The 13,039-nt window shown below is 45.2% G+C and overlaps 1 long non-coding RNA gene across 1 annotated transcript; it reads left to right on the top strand.

Annotated features, from left to right (window-relative positions):
* The first annotated feature begins 332 nt into the window (after nucleotides 1–332).
* LOC122462255 lies at nucleotides 333–12,775 on the top strand. The gene is made up of 3 exons (XR_006284705.1): nucleotides 333–401; nucleotides 9,517–9,597; nucleotides 12,563–12,775. It is a non-coding gene; the product is annotated as an uncharacterized LOC122462255 (long non-coding RNA).
* Nucleotides 12,776–13,039: the final 264 nt, after the last annotated feature.

Raw genomic sequence — 13,039 nt, 5'->3', positions numbered from 1 at the left:
TTCACACAGATTCAAGCAAATCCCAGACAAATCCCCCACCGGTGACTGGGTGGTGTGCCACACCTCTGTCTCTTCTACAGACTCACAATATTGAGACTTCCTTGTTTGTAAACACCCCCTGTAGTTTATTTATAGTCTTTTAATCCCTGTACCAATACATAGGTGTGTCTCCACATCTTTCTAGTCATTTTTCCTGTAAGGGAAGAGGAGGTAAGGTCTCTACTCAGAGACCTTCCTTCAGCAGGCTCTCCTAACCCTCTATTTATCTCTATTATAGCCCTTCTGTGTCCTTTTATACAGCTTCTCTGTTAACGGGATAATTGGCTCACTAGTGCCAATCTGGAGTCTGGACTGGTAATCAGCTACACCTCTGTCCAATTAGATCTTCTCCAGGGGAACCTGTTAAGTATCAATAGTGACAAGAGTGCTGGTTCAAGCACTAGCTTTTAGTACTCTGTTTTGAACAGCTATATTTGTTACTGCTGTGTATGTAAAGGAGTTGTGAATATTATGTTACTTGATCAAGAATCTTGTATAAACTTTGAGAAAAATGCTTCTAATGTATTTTCTCTTTTGTTAATTTTTCTAGCTTGGTATAAGTATCAGAATGCTCTAAGGATGTTTCTTCTGTTACTAAAGTAGACAGCTTACCCTAAGGGTATGTCTACACTGGCAGAGTTACATCGCAGGCAGTTACAGCACCGCACAGAGAGCACTGAAGGGAAACCGCTGTTGTGTGTTCACACTGTCAGCTGCTACACAATAGCATGTTCACACTTGTGGCACTTGCATTGGTATTCAGAGTGGTGCACTCTGGGAAGCTATCTCACAGAACATCTCTTCCTCTTCTGCCGCTAAGAGTTGTGGGAAGGTGGAGGGGGTCACGGGGCATCCTGGGTTCAGTCCCAATGCCCCATGATGCATTGCTTCGCATCCCAGCAATCCCTGTGCTTCCGTCCACATTTGGTGCCATCTTCCAACGGTTTGTGTACTGTGCGCCCTGCCCTGCCTTTTTGGACTGCAGGAATGGATCCCGAACTGCTGATTGGTATGCTGCTCGCTCTGACCAACATGTCACGAGTGGCAGTGGAGTTATTCCTTAAACTACAAAGGCAAGAGGAGCGCGACATTGATCTCGCCACACATAGTAGCTATGACACGAGATTGCTTGTGACATTCCTGGAGGTGCTGACCACAGTGGAACGCCACTTTTGGGCTCTGGAAACAAGCACTGAGTGATGGGATCACATCGTCCTGCACGTCTGGGATGGTGAGAAGCAGCTGCAGAACTTTCAGTTGAGGAAAGCCACATTCATGGGACTGTGTGACGAGCTCGCCCCAGCCCTGCAGCGCAAGGACACAAGAATGAGGGCTGCCCTGTCACTGGAGAAGCGCGTGGCGAGTGCATAGTGGAAGCTGGCTACTCCAGACTGCTACTGATCAGTTGCTAACCAGTTCGGAGTGGGAAAGTCGACTGTTGGACTTGTGTTGACAGAAGTGTGCAGGGCCATTAATCACATCCTGCTCTGAAAGACTGTGACTCTGGGCAATGTGCGTGACATTGTGGATGGCTTTGCACAAATGGGCTTCCCAAACTATGGAGGGGCGATAGATGGCATTCATATTCCAATTCTGGCACCAGACCACCTAGCCACCTAGTATATTAATCGGAAGGGGTATTTCTCTGTGGTTCTCCAGGTGCTTGTGGATCACCGTGGGCATTTCATGGATATTAACATAGGCTGGTCTGGAAAGGTGCATGATGCATGCATCTTTTGGAACACTGGAACACTGTACAGGAAGCTTCAAGCTGTGAATTTCTTCTCGGCCCAGAAGATCACCATAGGGGAAGTCGAAATGGCATTTGTGATTCTGGGAGACCTTGCCTACCCCTTAATGCCATGGCTTATGAAGCCATACACGGGGCACCTTTACAGCAGTAAGGAGTGGTTCAACAACAGGCTAAGCAAGTGCCTAATGACTGTTCAGTGTGCTTTTTGCTGTTTAAAGGCCCGCTGGCGTTGCCTATATGGGAGGCTGGACCTGGCCGATGACAATATTCCTATGCTTATAGCCATGTGCTGTATGCTCCATAATATTTGTGAAGAGAAGGGTGAAAGCTTCACTGAGGGCTGGACTGCTGAGGCTCAGCACCTGGAGGCTGAATATGAACAGTCAGAGACCAGGGCAATTAGAGGATCTCAGCATGGGGCCATGAGGATCTGGGATGCCTTGAGGCAGCAATTTGAAGCTGAAAGCCACTAATATTTATTGCTATGCTCGGGAGTGCAGTGCTTGTAATGCTAGGAGGTGATTGTGATTGGTGCAGACGATGCACCATGAAGGTTTAAGGAATTTGCCTGTTCCTTTGCAGGGCTCTGTTTGCTTTCAATTAATGGAATAAAGATTGCTTTCAAACCAAAACATTTATTTTATTAAAAAACAATAACTGGAGGAGAGAGACAAACAAAAAAACACATCAGCACTGTGGGGGATGGGGGAAGGGAGGGTCCAAGGAGGAGGTGGTGTCCTAGGACAGTTAAAGATTTGTGTATGTCCAGGTGTTGTATGCAACCTTGTCCTTTGGAGTACAGTGCAGTGGGTACTGTACTTCAGCAGGGCTAAACTGTAGAGGGACGGGTGTTGATGCAGTGAGTACTGGGAGTCCGCAGGGCTGGACTGTGACTGGGCAGGAGTGGAATGCAGCGGGTATAGACTGGAGCCAGAAGGTTGATAAGAGTGTGTTGGCGGTATCTGGAGGGGAGCATGAGAAAGTGTTTTGTGACAGCAGCTGCAGGGGAGGGTGGGCATGGAGCTGCTTGGTTTGTAGTGCTAGTAGCACCTGGAGCGTGTCTGCTGGGTGCTCCATAACGTTTAAGAGCCGCTCCGTGGCTTCGTTCTGGCACACGACGTTCTACTTTCGTTCCCTCTTCTCGCTGTCTGGCCACTCCTTCAATTCTTGTTTTTCGGCTGTGGAGTGCATTATGACATCATGCAGAAAGTCCTCTTTAGTTTTTTGTGTCCGCTTTCTAATTCTGCACAGCCGTTCAGCTGGCGATAACAAAGAGGGAGGCTGGGCTCCCAAGGTCATATCTGTGAAGCCAAAATTCAACATTTTACAGAAGCAGTATTGTTTGCAACACACAGACCACTGATGCAGTGATTTAAAACACAGCCACTATTCACATACCTGTCACTAACCGGCTGACCCCATGCAAGTACACATGAGCCACAAGACCCCCAAAATGGTGAGTAACCACAGGAGCAGGGGAAATCAGTGTTCCAGGACCATACTGTACACTGGGCATGTGGCTCTTGGGGAGACCCAGCACTGTCGGGGGGGGGGGGGGGCTTATAATCATTCCTGTCCCCACATTTTCCACAGGCTGTGTTCATTATGGAAGATATCTCGCTGCTGAGGGTGAGCAGGGAATCAAGGGAGGATCTTCTCCAAGACTGTGGCTTCTGCCCTGGCCCTTATGCAGCTCGCCTGTGTGCAGCAATGGTTCCCCCCCGCAGTGACGGCAGAGTGGCGTGGGAAAGTTACCCTTAATGGGGCAAGAAACAAAGCAGCTCTGCTAAAGAACCTGCAGCAGCAGATTACCCAGTATGTCCATGAGAGTTTCGTGGAAATCTCTGAGGCAGATTCCCATGAAGTGAGGGAGTCAATCAACATCCTGTTCCGTTGCTCAGACTAGGCATGTGGTGGTACACGCATCATACAGACACAAGCCTGCTTTCTGCAAACCTCCTGCCCCCAACAACTCGTTTCAGCAATTCCCAAAATCAAAGCCACTTACCAGGGGCCTCGTCTCCTGTTTGTGTTTCACCAAGCTCCAACTGCTGTGACTGGCTAGCCTCCTCTGGGGTAGAGAAGAGCTCTTGGCTGCATGCATCTCTGACCTCCAAGCCATCCTCTGCCTCTGGGTTCCCCTCCCCCTCCATATCCTCATCCAAGATTTCCTCCTCCTGGCTCGGTCCACTCTCGACTGGCACGTGAGCCACCGAAGTATTCACAGTGACCTTCGCAGTGGGGAGGTGGGGTCACCACTGAGTATCACATCCAGCTTGTTGTAGAACCAGCAGCTCATGGGTGCAACACTGGAGCGGCGGTTTGCCTGCCATGCCTTGCCTTGCAATAGGCATTCTGCAGCTCCTTCACTTTGACCCTGCACTGCAGTGTGTCCCAGTCATGGCCCCTTTCTGTCATGCATCGTGAAATCTGCCATAGGTATCATAATTCCTACAGCTGGAGTGCAGCTGGGACTGCACAGCCTCCTCTCCCCAAACGCCGATGAAGTCCAGCAGCTCGACATTGCTCCAAGCGGGGAATCACCTGGTGCATGGAGCAGGCATGGCCACCTGGAAAGATGCATTGAGACCACTGCACGTGTCACCGAACAAACAGGAAGGAGACTTTCAAAATTCCCAAGGAATTTAAGGGGTGGCACTCCCGGTGGGTCACCTGAGGGAAGGGCAGTAGAGTTCAAACCGATAACCAGAGAGACGAGAACAGGCATTGTGGGACATCTCCCAGAGGCCAATCACAGCGCTGTAATCTACCAGGGTGTCTACACTGGCACTGTGGCGCTGTAGCCCCGGCGCAGAAAGCTGTACGCCTCTCGTCGGGGTGGGTTTTTTACAGTGCTGCAACTGTGCAGTTTCTGGGCACTAAGTGGCTTGGCAACATCTACGCCTCGGGAGTTACACCACAGAAAGCTGCTTTACTGCGCAGAAACTTGCCAGTGTAGATCAGGCCAAAGTGTCACAAACACAGCTAACATAAGGGGAGAAAATAGGCTAAATAATGAACAGAGGAAAATATAGAGCAACTTTTTAAAAAGAACAGGAGTACTTGTGGCACCTTAGAGACTAACAAATTTAGTAGAGCATAAGCTTTCGTGGGCTACAGCTCACTTCATCAGATGCATAGAATGGAACATATAGTAAGAAGAAATATATATACATACAGATAAGTTGGAAGTTGCCATACAAACTATGAGAGGCTAATTAGTTAAGATGAGCTATTATCAGCAGGAGAAAAAAACTTGTGTAGTGATAATCAAGATGGCCCATTTAGACAGTTGTCCTTAAATCTTTTACTGAGTAGCCAGAGAGATTGAAGTGTTCTCCTACCGGTTTTTGAATGTTATGATTCCTGATGTCAGATTTGTTTCCATTTATTCTTTTGTGTAGATACTGTCCGGTTTGGCCAATGAACATGGCAGAGGGGCATTGCTGGCACATGATGGCATATATCACATTGGTAGATGTGCAGGTGAACGAGCCCCTGATGGCATGGCTAATGTGATTAGGTCCTATGATGGTGTCACTTGAATAAATATGTGGACAGAGTTGGCATCGGGCTTTGTTGCAAGGATAGGTTCCTGGGTTAGTGTTTTTGTTGTGTGGTGTGTGGTTGCTGGAGAGTATTTGCTTCAGGTTGGGGGGCTGTCTGTAAGCGAAGACTGTTCTGTCTCCCAAGATCTGTGAAAGTGAGGGATCGTTTTTCAGGATAGGTTGTAAATCTTTGATGATGTGCTGGAGAGATTTTAATTGGGGGCTGAAGGTGACAGCTAGTGGCGTTCTGTTATTTTCTTTGTTGGGCCTGTCCTGTAGTAGGTGACTTCTGGGTACTCTTCTGGCTCTGTCAATCTGTTTTCCCATTTCAGCAGGTGGGTATTGTAGTTTTAAGAATGCTTGATAGAGATCTTGTAGGTGTTTGTCTCTGTCTGAGGGATTGGAGCAAATGCGGTTGTATCGTCGAGCTTGGCTGTAGACAATGGATCGTGTGGTATGGTCTGGATGGAAGCTGGAGGCATGTAGGTAAGTATAGTGATTAGTAGGTTTCCGGTATAGGGTGGTGTTTATGTGACCATCACTTATTAGTACAGTAGTGTCCAGGAAATGGACCGCTTGTGTGGATTGGTCTAGGCTGAGGTTGATGGTGGGATGGAAATTGTTGAAATCATGGTGGAATTCCTCAAGGGCTTCTTTTCCATGGGTCCAGATGATGAAGATGTCATCAATGTAGCGTAAGTAGAGTAGTTGTGTTAGGGGATGAGAACTAAGGAAGCGTTGTTCTAAGTCAGCCATAAAAATGTTGGCATACTGTGGGGCCATGCGGGTTCCCATAGTAGTGCCGCTGACTTGAAGGTATATATTGTCCCCAAATGTGAAATAGTTGTGGGTGAGGACAAAGTCACAAAGGTCAGCCACCAGGTTTGCCATGACATTATCGGGGCTACTGTTCCTGAGGGCTTGTAGTCCATCTTTGTGTGGAATGTTGGTGTAGAGGGCTTCTACATCCATAGTGGTCAGGATGGTGTTTTCTGGAAGATCACAGATGGATTGTAGTTTCCTCAGGAAGTCAGTGGTGTCTCTAAGATAGTGGGGAGTGCTGGTAGTGTAGGGGCTGAGAATACCCCTGGTCAGGGTTCTAGGCATGTGTCTGCACAGATCTGTTCCTGTGCCTTTTCAGGGAGTTTTCTGAGCAGATGGTGCAGTTTCTTTTGGTAATCCTCAGTGGGATCAGAGGATAATGGCCTGTAGAATGTGGAGTTAGAGAGCTGCCTGACAGCCTCTTGTTCATATTTCAACTTATTCATGATGATGACAGCACCTCCTTTGTCAGCCTTTTTTCCTATGTGGACTCTCTCATCAGGGTGGCAATTTTGCAACAGAAAAGCTTCAAAAACAGACTCCAAGGAGAAACTGCTGAGCTTGAATTAATATGCAAACTAGATACCATGAACTTAGATTTGAATAGAGACTGGGAGTGGCTGGGTCATTACACATATTGAATCTATTTCCCTACAGTTAAGTATCCTCACACCTTCCTGTCAACTGTCTAAATGGGCCATCCTGATTATCACTACACAAGTTTTTTTCTCCTGCTGATAATAGCTCATCTTAACTAATTAGCCTCTCATAGTTTGTATGGCAACTTCCAACTTATCTGTATGTATATATATTTCTTCTTACTATATGTTCCATTCTATGCATCTGATGAAGTGGGCTGTAGCCCACGAAAGCTTATGCTCTACTAAATTTGTTAGTCTCTAAGGTGCCACAAGTACTCCTGTTCTTTTTGCAGATACAGATTAACACAGCTGCTACTCTGAAACTTTTTAAAAAGAGTATTGGTAGTTATAAATTTTGAAGCAGCATGGCCACATGGTGGTGGTAGTTGTTAAGGAATGTAGAGTAATGGCTCAGAGCTTTGCTTTTCACTAAGCCATGGAGTCATATGTGGGTTTTGGATTACACTGTATAGGAGCACAGGGGAAAACCTGCAATATTCAAGCTGTCTGTAGGGTTAGCTACACTTGAGTTACTCCTCCTGAGTTAGCTTGAGTGAGGGCACCCCCACGCTGCAAAAGAACACGAAAGTTGCTGCTTCCCCGCTGGCACAGCACTCACTTTGTGTCCCAGGCAGACTGCTGGGGCACATTCCAAGGTTCTTAGCACGGTCAAAAGCTGAGCTGCTCTCTAAATTCTTTCCCAGGGAATTTGAGAGAATTGATTGATTCTTTCTGGGCACTTGGGGGGAACCGTGGGAAGGTATCTGAATAATGGTGGTACTTGAGTGGTGCTAGCCTGCATCCACGCTAAAGAGAGGTCATGTTAGAATTGAGCATTAGCAGCCTTTGGGCTTTTGACTGTTTCACCTGATGGGCCAGCTAGCTAGAGAGAAAAGCACCATTGCACTCACTATAAGCCTTTTTGTGTGTGGATGAGTCTAACGTTAGGAGCAATATGAGTTATAACTGGAGTTTACTTTGCAGTGAAAATGAGCCTTAGGCTGCCAGACGGCAGTCTTGCCGCTTTGTAGCTTCAAGAGCTAACCCTCTTGGGAACACAGCAACGTTTGATTGGGTTATTTCACAGCATGCTCATACAACTTAAGAAATGCGTCTCTATCTTAAACCTCTGTAAATCAAACAAGGACGTTTGGTGCTAATATAGGCCCCACTTCAGCAAAGCATTAAGTACTTGAATTCAGTAGGATCTACACATGTGGGTAAGTGCTTTGCTGAATGGGGCCCATAAACTAGTTCCACTCTTGCTCCCTTCATATAGTCCATTTTTGTTTCTCATATATGATTCTTCTTTTAATGTTGAATTATTTTAAAACTCATTTGTTGCTCATTAAGTCTCTAGTCCTGCAAACATTTTAGCACATGCTTATGTTTACCATTGATTTCAACAGAACCGACAGTAGTAAAGCTAAGCGTGAATGCAAATGTTTTCAGGATGTGGACCAAAATTAAAAGATCACTTCAGCATGCCCCAAATTGACCTAAGTCTCTACTCCTACTCCCTCTCCTCCCATTGGAGATTTGGGGATAATCAGATATTTCTTGGAGATAAGACACCAAAATGAAGACAGCTGTCTAGATATTATGCCCTATGCTCATCTCCCAATAATTTTTTCTAGTCCCATGTGACTTAATGTAGATATATTATAAAACAGATATCAAAATATAAAACTTATCTTCTTACCCCAAATCTTTCAAAGACACATTATTTCGCTTAACCTACTAATTAACTGTTTAAACATATATATTCCCGCTAATCATTTTTCACTAATTTGTTAACTTTGCCCTTAAAATCAGTGATATTCCTAGATACTATTAGAACGATCTCGCTGAAAGAGTTCTGCAGATTTTGCTGGATCTTTACAGTATTTGTGAAGTGCTCGGTCAAGCATATTCTTTTAAATATTTCTTCTTTGTTTTCCACTCCTGATCTTTTCAGCCACTTTTCTTTCCTTAGCTAGTCTAGCAAGATTCACATCCCTAACAACCAGTATTAATTGTAGGTTTCAGAGTAGCAGCTGTGTTAGTCTGTATTCGCAAAAAGAGACTCTAAGGTGCCACAAGTCCTCCTTTTCTTTTTTAGTATTAATTGTGTTTCTGCATTTGTTTTTCTTGTCCTGGTTGCAGTTTTGATAAGTCTCTTGATCTTTATTTGAAAGGTACAGTCTCGAGAGTGGCCAACCTGAGCCTGAGAAGGAGCCAGAATTTACCAATGTACATTGCCAAAGAGCCACAGTAACACATCAGCAGCCCCCCCGTCAGCTCTTCCCCGCCCCCAGTGTCTCCCACCCACCAGCAGCACCGCCGCTCAGCACCTAACCCTCCATCCCTGCACCTCCCGCCCGCTGCAATCAGCTGTATTATGTGGAGGAGGCTGGGGGGTGGGGGTGAGAAGGAGGAGCAAGGGTGCAGCAGACTCAGGGGAAGGGGCGGGGGCCTTGGGGGAAGAAGTGGAGTGGGGCTGGGGCCTGGGGCAGAGCCAGGGTTTGAGCAGTGGGCACCCTGTAGCACATTGGAACGTTGGCGCCTGTAGCTCCAGCCCTGGAGGTGGCGCCTAGACAAGGAGCCGCATATTAACTTCTGAAGAGCCACAGGTCGGCCACCCCAGGTCTATAGGAAAACAAATCATTATTTGTATTTTATATTACTATTTGGATCAAGAATTTAGTGAGACATTTTTCAATTTTATTTTAAGGGTTTAACAATGAGATTCTCAGACCGTATGGTGATGAGTGCCTAGAAATACCTGAGATCATCTCTATAGCCCTGGAACAAAGTAAGTGAATATTTCAATATCTCTATCATCATTAAAAAATCATTCTTTTGGAGATTGTCTAAATGTCTAAGTCCCTTCCCATATTTATTGTGGGATAAGGAATTCTATAAATATTATCATTAGTGGGGAATGTACTTTGTTCATATTTTCCGACTAACTCTTTGACTTTTGTACAAAAAATAAATCTCTCCCCCAGTACCTCAAGGAATTTTCCTTATTCTTGGCGTCTTTCTTTTCTGCCTCCTTCCATTTTAAAGTCTTGGCTACAGCTTTGTGACATTTTAGCCACAACTTGAAATGACATAAAGGGGAAATTGTTTTTTTAGTATTATAAACTTGGCCCTGGTTTGTCAAAAGGTTCATAAACGTTGTTCCAGTTTTGAGCTGACCCCTGGTGTTTTATGGTTTCTTTCCAAACCCATGATGTTGGATTTGTTGCAGCACAAAACTAGGAGGGGGAATGAGAGGTGGAGTGGACCCACGTGACATGAAATGCAAGGAAGAAATCTATGCAAATTTACAGTTTTGTAAACTTTTGTACAGCTCTAGCTGATTCCATTGCCATTTGGATTATAAATTAATTGGGGGAGGAGACCATCTTTTTGCTCCGTGTTTGTACAGCGCCTAGCACAATGCGGCTTTGATCCCTGATTGGTGCATCTGAGTGCTGCTGGAATACAAATAATAATTGTGTTATTTAACCAATGGCTGCTATAACTCTTCTTGAAATGTGATATCTCTCCACAAAGTTTGTTTTCATACTCAGTATCCAACTGCTTCTATCAATGGTTATCCCTGTCATTGCCGTGACTATATCGGTGTGAACTGATTTCTGCGATTAGCTCATTTTTTAAAACTCGATGCTATAGCTATAATCAAATCAGGGGTTAAAAGTTATAATGTTATTGAGGCCTAACCATACCTTCATAAAAGAGTTAGAACCCTGGACAGACAGTCCAAGGCTTGAGCCCGGTTATAGGGACGCTACACTACGCTGCAAACCTGTTGTAACCTACTCAGTCACAGCTGTAATATAGACAGGGTTGAAGAGCCAATTTCAGAGCAAACTAATCTCTCTGTCTCCCTCTTTATCTAATTTCCTTTGTGTGTGGGCGGGGCATATGTGTTTTGTTGTTTTTTTGGGGGTGGGGTGGGGTTGTGCATGCAAGCAAGGGCTTTGTTGGCATTTCCTCAGCTGCCTCTGCAAACATCTTGACAGCTAACCAGCAAATCTTTTGAAACACAGTCTGTCACGTCTGCCATTCTTTACTATCTTCTTTCCAATTTTATTGACATCAGTATTAGGCAAAATTGCTTTCCCAGACCCCAGGCAGCCTTTTAAAAAACTTCAATCAGTTCAAGAACTGCATGTGACTACACGAACAGGCCTGCAATATGAAATCACACAAGACATAGGTGTTACCCCACCTTCCCTCTCACACATCTCCTGAATGGTTATTGCTGGCCATTCAAGACTATTTTAATGAGCAGTGAGGAGCAGCAATGAGCAGTGAGTTACAAGATCCAACTAGATTGCCTTGCCTTTAGTGGCTTTTTTTTTTTTTAATAAAACCTTTGCCCCCATCGCAGCAATAAAGAGGAGTGGGGGGCATGGGAGTGAACATGCCTCCTCCCAGATTTTTTGTCCTTGCCCTCATTTGTGGTCCTATACTAAATAAATACAGTTTCTGCGGTGTGGTCCCAACACCATGGATACTTGTCCTTTGTCCAGACAGAGGGGCAGCCAGGCCAAATGGCGTTGCGACCTGGTGCATGGAGAGTCTGTTCCTGTACGGCTGAGTGCAGGGGAGTCTGCCAAGAATTTGAGTTCTGGCAGCACCAGCACATGCCCTGTGTGGGTAAGAAAGACTGGAAATTCCCTGGCTGAGGGAGACCCGGGGTCCCTGTGGGAGGGGAGGGGGACATAAATGGGGACTAGAACGAGGACTGTGCAGGGGTGAGGGGACACCAGAATTTGTCCCCTCTTTTCTTCCCCCCAAGAAATTTCTGAATTCGTGCCGCTGCTTTAATGTTGTAATTTGTACAGGGGTGATTTTAGGTACAGGTTTGATAAATGGTTGCGTAGGGTACCACATTCTCAGGAAATAATGGCCCCATGAGTTTAGGAGGCATTTGTCTGTAAGAAGTAATCAGTCCAGAAGCGTCCCTGGGCTCTGAGAATCCACTCCCAAAGCACAGGCTACAGAAGACAGGCAGGCCAGAAGACATGTTCCCTGACCTGGCAAAAAGATAAGGGAAAGACAGTGGAGCAGCTGACAAGGAAAGAAGTGTCCTGGAGAAGGGGGAAAACTCTTGTTGTGGGGAACATGCAGAAATGGGAAGGATGGTGACTGGAGTCCTACTTTGTCAATATGGGGAATCATTTAAAAAAAAAAAAAAAAAAAGCTGTTTTGAACGCTTGTCCTGTTCCACAGCAATACTTCACCAAAGTGCATCTTTCATAGTTTTACTCGGAGTTTGGGAGCATAGCTACACTAAACACTCTAATTTGTCAGAGGAATAAAGCTGAATTTCTAATCTCCATAGCTTCGTGTGCTAGCCTAATAATTCGTTGATGGTAAGGCCAATATAAAATCACCTAGTCTGACCTCCTGCATAACACAAGCCATAGAATTTCACCCAGTAATTCCTGTAAGAAACAGCAACAAATCCCTCTTGATACTCCTTACTGTGTCTATTACATGTCTAAAACCCCTCTTAACATGGATTGAGTTGTGTTATGGCACTGTAGCATGTGGAATATGTGCGGTAAGGTATCTTATTTCAATGAGCAAATATTTTTTATGGAAGTGATGTGGTTTGTATAAAATATTTGTTATACTTTGCTTGCTAGTTTTTAAGATATGCTTCTGAGTTAAGCAGATCAGCAAGCCAACTTGTCAACAGAAAGGACTGACAACTAACAAAGGTCAGGCAACTGACCTGTCCCCTCATTCTTTTCCAGTTCGAAGGGACCTGCGTCGAGCTTGGAATGCTACCGAATGGACGATGTGATGCCTAAAGAGAAAGTGAAGAATCCAAACTGATACCCGGTTCATCTACAAAATAAATCTGTATTGCAGAAAAATTTAAAATAAATTGTTAAATGAGAGAAGTTCTGTGTCTGCTACTAGGAAATGACAACCACTGAGCCCATGAAACAAAGATGGCAATAACTAAAGACTCAGAATTTTTTCGTTTGAGTTCACTGTCTTCTCTAAAACATGTGACCATAGCATTTCCTGTTGCATACAGCTATCACAAACAGCGGAAGAGATATTCTGCCCCAGCTATCCAGCGCCTGATTGTACCCTACATATAGAGCATTTGTATTCTATGAGGGGAGATTGTGGAATCTCCTTCATTGGGGATTTTTAAGAGCTGGACAAACACCTGTCAGGGATAGTCTAGATCAGGGGTAGGCAACTTATGGCACGCGTGC

Source organism: Chelonia mydas, chromosome 1, assembly GCF_015237465.2.
Source record: "Chelonia mydas isolate rCheMyd1 chromosome 1, rCheMyd1.pri.v2, whole genome shotgun sequence".
NCBI lineage: Eukaryota > Metazoa > Chordata > Testudines > Cheloniidae > Chelonia > Chelonia mydas.
This window is presented reverse-complemented; position numbering and strand designations above follow the sequence as displayed.